This window comes from Sorghum bicolor, chromosome 8 (assembly GCF_000003195.3).
Source record: "Sorghum bicolor cultivar BTx623 chromosome 8, Sorghum_bicolor_NCBIv3, whole genome shotgun sequence".
NCBI classification, from domain to species: domain Eukaryota; kingdom Viridiplantae; phylum Streptophyta; class Magnoliopsida; order Poales; family Poaceae; genus Sorghum; species Sorghum bicolor.
In genome coordinates, this window is record NC_012877.2 from 57,834,520 (window position 1) to 57,842,947 (window position 8,428).

The 8,428-nt window shown below is 42.8% G+C and overlaps 1 long non-coding RNA gene across 1 annotated transcript; it reads left to right on the top strand.

Annotated features, from left to right (window-relative positions):
* Window positions 6,489-8,183, top strand: LOC8074291. The gene is made up of 7 exons (XR_002446990.1): window positions 6,489-6,601; window positions 6,746-6,865; window positions 7,076-7,276; window positions 7,402-7,465; window positions 7,587-7,614; window positions 7,704-7,780; window positions 7,866-8,183. It is a non-coding gene; the product is annotated as an uncharacterized LOC8074291 (long non-coding RNA).

The following is an 8,428-nucleotide window of genomic DNA, read 5'->3' on the forward strand; positions in this document are numbered from 1 at the left end:
TCTTGACTTGCCATAGAGCGAACCTCGTATCATGATCCAGTTGAGGAATATCATACATCGAAGGTATGGTGAAGAATAATAGCAATAATATGAAGAATATAATCTGCAGAAATTTAGGTGTAACCCTAGCAAAAAAAACTGCAGCCTGGTACACAATCTGTGTACAATTAGCAATAAACTGAGGAAACAACTTCTTGTACTAATAACCGTGTGCACGTAGCAAAATTCACCAGCTTTTCCCCTTCACCAAGCAATGGCAGTGTGTGAACCTGACCCCTACTCGACGCGTGTGCTTGAAGCAGTACTGATCACGACAGCAAGGGGACAGCAAAAAAAAACCCACGTCCTTCTGATCCTCGATTTCCAACCCAGAGCAGAACAACAGCCACAGCGATAGAACAACGGCCAGGGAGACACGTCCACCGACTCGAATCGGGCGTTGTTTAGTTCTATTTTTTTTTCAAAATAGGCATTATAGAAATTTCGTTTGTATTTAATGAATATTGTTTAATTATAGACTAATTAGACTTAAAAGATTCGTTTCGCAAATTTTAGATAAATTATATAATTATTTATTTTTTTTATCTTTATTTAATGTTTTATATATGTACCGCAAGATTCGATGTGACGTAAAATTTAAAAAATTTTGTAAAATTTTTTGGCACTAAACAAGGCCTCGATGACCGAAACAGTGGCGCTGGAAATCACGAGCAGGAGATTGATACTGGCGGCAGTGTCACAGAAGCAGGGAATAAAACCCTTTTTTTTTCAATCTTGTGTCTGACTTATACCACTTGTTAGAAAATAATGTGAATATAGATATGTAAGTTGCATTTGGGTATGCACATCTGAAAGTATATTCTTAATACAGACGATCATTTTGCACATCTATAATAAACTTTATTACAGACGCTATATTGCCGATAGACGCTGAGGCGTATGTGATGCAGCTAAACGCTCGTCATTGAAGTGCTTTTTTGAGCTTGCACGAGGCAAAAAGGAAAAGCAGAGAGAAAGCTCTAACTAAGGCCTTGTTTAGATGCGAAAAGATTTTGGATTTCGCTACTGTAGCACTTTCGTTTGTTTGTGACAAATATTGTCCAATCATAGACTAACTAGGATCAAAAGATTCGTCTCGCGATTTACAGTTAAACTGTGCAATTAGTTTTATTTTCGTCTATATTTAATGCTTCATGCATGTGCCGAAAGTTTCGATATGATAGAGAATCTTAAAAACTTTTTGGTTTTTGGTGGAACTAAACAAGGCCTAAGTCTTCGTTATGCCATGAACCTGCATAAAAGACCCAACTAAATCTCTTCACGTCCAGCTAGGATAAGGGCCATCAAGTCCTCCATATATCGTAATATAATTCCAAATAATTATATCACAATAAGCTTGCTTCTTGATAGTGGAAACATAGCCTCCATCATTTCTAAACTTTAGCTTTGTAGAATGAAGTATCATACACCTAACTTGAAACAACTGAAGTACCATATGAAGGTAGACAAGTATTGGAGCGGACTTCAGATAATTAAAGTAAACTGTATTGACGGCAGTCTCTTTCTCCACATGTATTTCTGAACTTTTATGTGTATTTTACATGTATTACACTCCACAAGAGGATAAGCAGATTTTTTCCTTCATAAAACACACTTATATTTTGCTAGACAAATTGTGACAAGAGCAATGACAAACATATTTTTTTTATTGTTGTTAAATATGTGTCGAATATATGTACAGTTCGGTTATGTTAGAGACTTGAGCTGTATTAGTTGTGATGATAGAGTTGGAGCTGAACTATGTATCCTATAGGGGGTCCATAAAGGTAAACAGCCCCTATTATAACAGTTAGATCGGCTGGTTGAGTGGTGGCGAGGCCACAGGAGTGCCTGGATGCTGGTGTAGATGCTATTTTACAGGTAGGAGCGCCTGTAGTCAGGCTCCAAGGTGTAATGCAAGTTCTTGCTTGCCTAGGTGTGGCGTTCTTGCTTGCGTATTTTCTATGGTGGTTATGCTCTTCCACGCTCTTAGGTTTAGGTTTGGATCTAATAGTACACTCTAACAATTGCCACCAACTTAATTCGTTGGTTGAATTAAAAAAAAAGAGAACTTGAAAGCATGGCCACTTATTGTGTCGCCCTAACTTCCAATGGGACTCGTGGCCAAATGGGCAGCAACATCAACATGCCCAACGAAAGTGCATATTTAACTAAGACCAACTACTATACAATAATGGAAACAAATCTTACATCCTTTATCTGATATATTACGTTGTGTGGTGGGTCCATAAAAGAGCAACCAGGGAGAAACACTGTAGCTACGTACATACTGAAGGTAGCATTGTAAGCTCTTTGCCTAGCTTGAAACCTCTGCATCTAGGTAGTCACGGATGGAGTTTATGCATGACCATCTACATCGACTGCTAGGAGGCTAGGACACGAAGTACATGGCTTTGAAAGACCGGGCGGCATCAACAGAGCCCACAGCTTCTTTGACAGCGTGAAGAACCGGAAACGGCGAGCAGAGGGGGTGAATGAGAGCTCAAATTTCTTCCAAAATATTTGGCCACTGTCCCAAAACACCACCAAACACAAGTGAGTACCCAAAACTAAATTACTCAAGACAACTGGTAACAAGAGCACTTAGATCAAATCCTCACAATGGTAGAAGATCAACACAACGTGAACTGCTGCTCTTGCTCTTGGTGCTTTTGTGGGCACAGGTTCCTGGACTAGCAAAAAGGAGCAAGCAATAAATATGTTCTTGTAGCAATAAAATGACAGTTCAAGGCCTTGTTTAGTTCACCCTGAAAACCAAAAAGTTTTCAAGATTCCCCGTCACATCGAATCTTGTGGCACATGCATGAAACATTAAATATAGACGAAAACAAAAACTAATTACACAGTTTAGCTGGAAATCACGAGACGAATATTTTGATCCTAGTTAGTCCATGATTGGATAATATTTGTCACAAACAAACGAAAGTGCTACAGTTCCGAAAAGTTTTCACTTTTCGGAACTAAACAAGGCCCAAGATTAGGAGAAAACAAACTAAATCAAGCAGTGCCTGCTAGTAGGACGTGCTGCACCTGTTGCTGGGCGTGCTGAATCTGGCGCGCTGCTGACTGAAAATCAAGAAAGCAAATGGCAAACATGAACTGAATAGAACGGACGCCTGGTGCACCAACCGGTGCTACTCCGGATGGAGAAATCGGACTAGAAAGATGAAAACAGACCAGGAGCCCCTGAAGTTCGATTCCTACCTAGCGACGAACACAGGAGCCTACGAACAGAAACATGGGTGAGCACAAAAACAACGAGATCTCTACCAAATCAAAACAACTCGGCTCCAAATCTTGCACAGATGATCTCCATGTTGGTGAGCTATCCCAAAAGAATCATGGCTCAAACCCAACTCAAACTTCGTGAATCGCAGATCACAGAAAAGAACAAGAAACTTTCCCCAAAAACAAAAAACACAGCACAAGTGAAGAACTAAAATCACAGGCTCAAATTAGGAATCCTGTAGGACACATGAAGGACTCAGGCCTCTATTCCCAACTCAAAAATTACATGTTTGTTACACAAATTTGGAATTTGTGGACCTCTCACATGAAGAAACTAAGGAGAAGGAGAAAACCTACAAAACAATTTGTGGCTCATTCTTCTTATTTATCAGACATATTACACATTCTTCATTTGTCCCTGGATATTTTAGAGCGAACCAGCTAGCCACAGGGGCATTATACTCCAACCCAACATAGTTTCCATCCGATAGCCACTGCGCCCTTCATGAGGTAGCTTCGCCTCGACGCGAACTCCTCGATGCCGCCATGTGCCGTCCGTACCTCCTCGAAACCTCGCCCGGGTTTTGAGGCCCAAACCCGCGAAACTCGCCGCGAGTAGCGTACTCCATACGCATCCCCCGCTACTCGACACATGTCACCGCCGTCCTCGAGGCCGACCCGCCAAGTCTTCTTGAGCCTCACTCGAGTTGCACGTCCGCTGTCTTGACTTGGTCAACACGGTCACTCCCATGTACACTTGCACTTATCGATATCCTAGATGTCAGTCACCGTGGCTGGTCATATAGCCTCCTGGTCTCTCGGTCCAAGCCTCATGTCTGCCCTTCACCGCTCCAGGTCTATCGACATGACACGTCTCTACTTGACCTTTTCCTCACCGTCGACCACCGCTTCGTAGCTCCACACCTGCACACCACAAGCCAAGAGATATGTTGCACGACCTAACTCACGCTAAGGTTAGTCACCAACTACAAGGGCACATATCAACCTTGTGTTTGTAGAGCGGTTGAGTTCGCAGCTTCTTGACTTCGCATGAGCGAAGTGAGGAGGTGGACAAAAGAGAGAACTAAGTGAGGAGGTGGCTGCAGCGTTTGGTTGAAACCATAACCATCTGTCTATACATGGAAGGCTTTGGGCTAGATTTTGGACTTAGCCTATTTTTACATATGCTGGTCTTAAGGGGTCCGCCTCTAAAAATTGTCCTCATTTTCGAAGGCGGATCTAGCTCTACCTCTGTTAATTTTTTAAGAGAAGGTCATGAGTTTGCTGCATCGTAAATACAACGAATGTCTCCAAAAGTTGCTGATCATTTTGGGAACTATAATATGTTGTGCCAGCCTCTGTAAAATTTGTAGTGGTACGGCTTATTAACCACTTAGTTATGGCTCGTTGACGTTCCATGTGCCTTCGCCATCGTGCATGAGGCCTAATGCCCCATGCTCACTACGGGAGAATCGAAATTTCCCGAGTGTCAAAGGCTTCCCCGAGAGCCAAAAATAGAGCACTCGGGGAAGCCAGACTTTCCCGAGTGTTGCTCTCGGGGAAGAATTGCACTCGGGGAAGAGAGACTTCTACGAGAGCCGTAACCAACCTGACACTCGGGGAAGAATAACACTCGGAAAAATTCACCTTCTCCGAGCGCAACACTCGGGGAAGAGCCGCTCTCGGGGAAGAAAAGTGTTCCGTGACGTCCCAAACAAACGGCGCCGTTGAGGCTTAAAATTAAAAAAATTGTTCCCCGAGAGCCAAAAAAAAACACTCGGGGAAGGCGCTCTTTCCCGAGTGCTGAATCCTGACACTCGGGGAAAATACTGGCTTCCCCGAGTGTTGCGGTCCTGGCACTCGGGGAAGAGGCCTTTGGGAAGTTTTTTTGTTTTTTTGTTTTTTGTCCTAGTTTTTTTTCTGATGCCTTCCCATATTATTTCAAACTTCTTGTTCAAATTTGGGGATATTTAAACTTCTTTAAGTATATTTCATTTGTTTTTTACGTTTCATTGATTTTTTTTGCAAACTTCAAATTTGAACTGCAGGTGTATTAAATAATGAAATTTCTTTATTCAAAAAATGATATTCTCAATATTTGGTTTATGCTAATACCGTATCCAAAACCTCAAATGAAATGTGAAACATCTTGTTGTCGTAACATAAGATACAACTTGCGGAAAAATGTTTTTAAATTATATAAAATCCGTAAAAAATCCAAAAATCAAAAAACTTGTCTGGGCGTCATTTTATCATATATAGAGGCTATGATAAAAAATTGAGAAGGTTTGGAACAAGTTGCGATGTTGAATGTCTAAAACCTAGACATCTTTACATGTGATCACTTATGATCACACACGGAGATGTCTAGGTTTTAAGCATCCGATGTTACAACTTGTTCGAAACCTTCTCAATTTTTTATCATAGCCTCTACATACGATAACATGACGTCCAGACAAGTTTCTTTATTTTTGGACTTTTTACGGATTTTATATAATTTTAAAACACTTTTTCCGCAACTTGTATCTTATGTTACGACAATAAGATGTTTCACATTTCATTTGAGCTTCTGGATACGGTCTTAACATACACCAAATATCATGAATATAATTTTTTAAATAAAGAAATTTCATTATTTAATGCACCTACAGTTCAAATTTGAAGTTTAAGAAAAATCAATGGAACGAAAAAAACTAATGAAATAGACTAAAAAAAGTTTAAAAATTCCCAAATTTGAATAAGAAGTTTAAAATAATTTGGAAAGGCCTCATAAAAAAATGGGACAAAAAAAGAAAAAAAACAAAATCTTCCCCGAGTGTTTGTTGAAACTCTCGGAGAAAGGACTCTTCCCCGAGTGCAAAACTCATAACACTCGGGAAAGATTATCCAAAAAAGAACTCAGCCCAGGCCCAGATAACCAATCCGGCCCAAAAATCCCTAACCCTATCCCTGTGCGCCGCGACCCAGCGGCGCCCCCGACCTCGCGCCCCGCCCAGCTCCGCGCGACCCTGCACCCCGCCACTGACCCCGCGCCGCCCCGACCCCGCGCGTCGCGTCCGCCGCCCAGCCCCGCGCGCCGCGTCCGCCGCCCAGCCCCGCGCGCAGCAGGCCCTGACCCCGCGCCGCCCAAGCCGCCCAGCCCCACGCCCAGCCCCGCGCGCTGCCGCGCCGCGCCGCCCAGCCCCACGCCCAACCCCGCGCCCAGCCCCACGCCCAGCCCCGCGCGCCGCCCAGCCCCACGCCCAGCCACAAGCGAGACGAGGAGAAGAAGCACCCCGGGAGCGATGGCAAGGCGTACCACCACGTTTGGCCGGTAAAACGCAGCCAACTTTAATTAGTTTTGACTGTCTTGATTGCTTCGGATTGGCAAGATTTTGCAATGTATATATGGCTTTTCCCCTTATTATTAAGCTATGATTTGGCTTGCTGAATGGATGTTTGCTATGTCTATACACAGCCCATGGAATTTGGATGGCGAGTTGTGGTGGGGTCACTGATCGGGTTCTTCGGCGCGGCGTGTGGCAGCGTCGGCGGTGGCGGCATCTTCGTCCCAAGTCATCTACCGCAATATCCAAGTGTGAGTACTATTGGTTCTATATCTACTCTACCGCAATATACGTCTATCTGAATCTGAATGAGAAAGCACAAGTCTGCTGGTTCTGCAGTAAGCTACGTGCGTGTTGGATGAAAAAACATCTAGTGAATAGTGATTGTCTTTTGTATATAATAATACTCTATATCGTCCTTATTAAATTGAGAATTTGATGGATCGGTTTTGGGTGGTCAGGCATGATCATGGGAGGGTCTGTTTCAACAGTCTACTACAACCTGAAGCTGAAGCACCCGAGTCTGGACATGCCGCTGATCGAGTACGACCTCGCCCTGCTCATGCAACCTATGCTCATGCTTGGGGTCAGCATTGGCGTCATTTTCAATGTTATTTTCCCCAACTGGCTCATCACGGCTCTCCTCATAACCATTTTCCTAGGTGCATGCCCGCTGCTTGTTTTCTATATATATCCCTCCCTTGTACTACCGTCAGAATTGATTTTCTAATTATTCGCAAATATTTCACTTGATTTTGTCTCATCTCGAATGAAATTTGAATAACAGTCACATCAACTAAGGCGTATCTCAAGGGCTTCGAAACTTGGAAGAAGAGACCATAAAGAAAAGGGTAATGTTTATTTACCAGTAATTTTCAGTGCCAGCTTTAAGAGCACTTGACAGTGCTTTATATTTCCTTCTTCCTTTATATCGCTAATGGGACTACTTTATTATCTATTCGCCTCTTCCAGGAGGACGCAAGAAGACAGGAGCAGATATGTAAGAGAGCACCTAAACACAACAAGTCAATCTCTCACAAAATGAAATGCTTTTCGTTCCTAACAATAATTTATTTCCGAAAATGTCAGGTCAGGAACCAGAGCATGCAATCCCTATAGAATCAGATGCCCCAGCTGATAAGGCGAAATCCCCGACAGATGAAGCGGTAAGCACTAAAGATCACCTACATAGACATCAATTTTTCAAGCTACATATAAGGATCGTAAGAAAGAGACGGCCTTACATTTCAGACATCAGTTCTGAAGAACATTTATTGGAAGGAGTTTGGTCTTCTTGCATTCGTTTGGGTGGCACGACCCGACCCTGTCGCCAGGATCGCACGGCGTGCTATGCACACCTAGACCGTCGCCGGGATCGCAAGCTGGGGCGTCCCAACCCTCGCTGGCATCGCACACTGGACGTCGCCGTGAGCTGTCTTGGGAGTTGTTTTTATGTATTAAATTTGTGAACTTGGAATAATATGTACTCTTGAACGTGTGGTTTGTAATATATTTTAAATTTCGTATAAATTTGGTCATTTGTGATATATATAAATGTGGTTTGTGATATATTGCTGTTGATTTTTGGATTGTTATATATATATATATATATATATATATATATATATATATATATATATGCTTTATTGATTAAATGAAAAAGCAAAAAAAAAAAAAATCAAAGTGGCTTCTTCGAGTGCACAAGCCTTGGCTCTCGGGGAAGAAGGTACCTTCCCCGAGTGCCTGGAAAGTGGCTCTCGGGAAAGAGGCTGTCTTCCCCTAGTGTTTGGGCTGTAGCTCTCGGGGAAGAGGGT